Genomic DNA, 3059 nt, shown 5'->3' with positions numbered 1-3059 from the left:
TCTTTGCTTTAGGTTAGTAGAGCTACGGCTGCCATTGTGTCAGCATGAGGGGAGCAAGCCTTGTATGTAAGGATGAAATATGCCAGATCTTGATTCAGACCAACCCTGAAGCCCATCCTACTTCTGGACTTTCCAGTCACATGAACCAGTAAATGTCTTATTTTTTTAAGCCAATATGAGTCTTACGTAACTTGGAAAAAAAAAAACAACATTCTAAATGATACAGGTAGGTACAAGCGTATAAATCTCAATAAAGTCAGATCTCATCCCTTGGGGGGCATAAATTCATTTGCACTGATCAGATTGGCAAAAAGTGAATACAACAATAATAATACCAGTTTTGATGTTGGCTTTAGGTAACAAAAACTCAACTACATTGATGGTAGGAATGTAAATTGCTGCTATATTTTTAGATATTTTTAGAAATGACTGGTAATATATTAGGCTTATTAGTCCCAGGCTGGATCAGAACTCAGTGGGGAGTCTGCTTGAGATTCTGTCTCTCCCTCCTTCAGCCCCTGCCCCGTGCACGTGCACGCTCGCGCGCTTTCTCTCTCTCAAATAAATAAATAAAAAGTAGAAAACTCTGAGCTCTGCTCAGGGACCCTGCATTTGTCTCCTTCCTGCCTGAGCGGCTGGTCCTCCCACACACCATCTTTGCGCCCAGTACCCAGTTAGGAAGCTGGTGCAGGTATAGTTACGCGCCCGCGCCCGTGCCCGCGCCCGCGCAGCTCCGCCCCTGGGAGGAGGGGGAACTCCACCCTCTCCTGGACGGCCTTAAATGCAGGCGGTGGGAACTCTGCCGCACAGCCCCAACCACAATCTCTGTCTAGGTAGTGGAACCTGCGGGTTGGGGTAAGTAAACATCTCCGTCCCACTCTTTTTTCCTGTTGAGTTCCTCTTGCTTAATAACTTCTGAGTCTTGCACTACGAGGAAAGTGAAAGCCAGATGTCCCGATCGATGCCTACCGGACCCTACTTGTTCTTGGAGAGTTCGGAGATATGCTGGAAGGAAGGGCATGGCCTGTCTGCATTCGGGTGCACGGCATAGCTGCCTTAGCCGGGGCGGCGGCTGGCCAGGAAACTTTCAGAACTGCAAAACTGGAACAAGTGTGGTAGGAGATGAAAGACAGCGGTCGGAATTCGGTTAGACACGGGTGTGTGCAGGGAGAGGAGATGGGAGCCAGGGGCAAGTGTGCCTGGGGGCACTGCACCCGGACATCTTTTGGTGGGTGGGACTCTCCCTGAACTTCGGTTGCCCGAGGCCATGTGCTTTGGTTGGGGGGGAGCTTCTGGACTTCCAGCGAGGTCGGAATTCGCACTTGGCTGCCTTTTTGGGAAAAGAGACAAGTAGAAAAACCGGGCTGCGGATCCGACCGTCGGGAACGCTCCATTTGCAATGCAAAAGTGTCCAGGGCACTGCTGTTACCCCCAACTGGGGTCGCCTCTCGGTGGGTGTCCAGTCAAAAGACACAACCAAGCCAAAGCATAAGAAAAGGAAAGGTTTTACTTGCAAGAGTAAAGGAGAACACCAGGGATATTTCCCAACGTAGTGTCACCCCGAAAAACAAAATTGGGGAAGTTTTAAGCTAAGGGTACGTGCATATTCATGAGGGGGTTCGCAAAAGAAAGTTCAGTATGGAACTGGGGCAAAGGTCATCCGAAATCAACAGAGTCCAGGTCCTAGTTGATTGAAGTCTTGAGAGCCAGCAAGGGTCGGCATCATCAGCTCCCTGACCAGTTCCCCCGGGGTTTGAGTGGTCAAACAGCCCAAGAACGTTGGTGAGATCAGTCTTTGCTTTTGAAACAGCGCTGGGAGTTTTACCATTGATTTATTGCCTCTGATTTGGTTGGGCTATTATCGGCCCCGTCAAAGCGATTAGTTTTTGCATTCCCTTTGTTTCCATAAAATCCTAAACTGCGGAGGTTCTTGCATTCCTTTGTAATTTTAACACCTCCTAGAGGAAGTTCTGCAGGAAGGGAGCGAGGGCAAGTAGAGTCAGTAGGGCATAGGTCACAAAAATAGCTGACGGCCTAAAATGACTTCTCCTGTGGCCGGAAAGCTATGTCTCCGTTTTCTTTTTCGGGGGACCCCTAACTCTTTTCTGCTTACACTGCTGTGGGACCGTTGAAATTGGCAGCGACTGCAGACCCGTCCGCTGGAGGTACACACGTGGGGAAGGAGCGGCTCCCTCGTGATGCCGGGAGATCTGTCCAAGAAAATGTCCTGATCCCAAAGCTCAGGGCTGTCTGAATCATCTATTTTGGTTTCCTGTGGAGGCAAGTTTAAACCCTGGATTTCCCATTTAGTGCCAAAGTCAACTCGCCACTGAGCTGAGCAGTAGTGCCACGCCGGGGCGTTCAGGAGGCTGAGACTGTTTGCCTTAGAAAGTTGTTAAATCCGTCTGAAAGGTGTGCGTGCACTTCTATGCGGTTCTTTGTGTTTGACGCTCTCTCAGGGTTCGCTTTATGTGAGGTGAGGAGCGGAATATTCACACACCACGGAGCTGTCCAGTGCCCTTGTGAAACCCCAGCGGTGGCTGGGAAGAATTTCGATGTCGGTTTTAATATTTTTCCTTGTCTTAGAGATTTCTAAGGAAGCCTCAGTTTCCTCATTTGTACCCTGTACACTGGCAATGATAATAATGCCTATCTTAAAATTTATGAGGGTAAAATGAGATAGTGCATATGAAGTGTTTAGCACAGGAATAGAAAGGTAGTAAATACCAATAAATGTGTTGGCGTTAAATGATCATGAAGAGAAGTAGATGGTGAGTGGACCCTGCTGCCTGGCTTCCTCGCGGGGGCTAGGAAGTCATAATAATCCAGTCACGTCATGGCAGTTGACTACATGTTTACTGTGTTCCAGAAACTTCAGGATGGTTCATGCTAAGAGCTGGACCCTGAAGAAGCACTTTGAAGGCAGCCCTACTCATAGTAACTTTGAGTTAAAGACAGTTGAACTCCCATCCTTAAAAAATGGAGGTAAGTCTGTTGGTGGGAATGCAAGCTGGTGCAGCCACTCTGGAAAACAGTATGGAGGTTCCTCAAAAAGTTGA

At 48.5% G+C, this 3059-nt stretch overlaps 1 long non-coding RNA gene across 1 annotated transcript; it reads left to right on the top strand.

Annotated features, from left to right (window-relative positions):
* Positions 1 to 339: 339 nt before the first annotated feature.
* On the top strand, positions 340 to 2963 carry LOC145718367 (uncharacterized). Its single transcript, XR_014141755.1, has 2 exons — positions 340 to 855; positions 2870 to 2963. It is a non-coding gene; the product is annotated as an uncharacterized LOC145718367 (long non-coding RNA).
* Positions 2964 to 3059: the final 96 nt, after the last annotated feature.

The sequence above is a fragment of the Leptonychotes weddellii genome, unplaced genomic scaffold (genome assembly GCF_054177405.1).
Source record: "Leptonychotes weddellii isolate Sample4059 unplaced genomic scaffold, ASM5417740v2 HiC_scaffold_1468, whole genome shotgun sequence".
In the NCBI taxonomy this organism is placed as follows: domain Eukaryota; kingdom Metazoa; phylum Chordata; class Mammalia; order Carnivora; family Phocidae; genus Leptonychotes; species Leptonychotes weddellii.
This window is presented reverse-complemented; position numbering and strand designations above follow the sequence as displayed.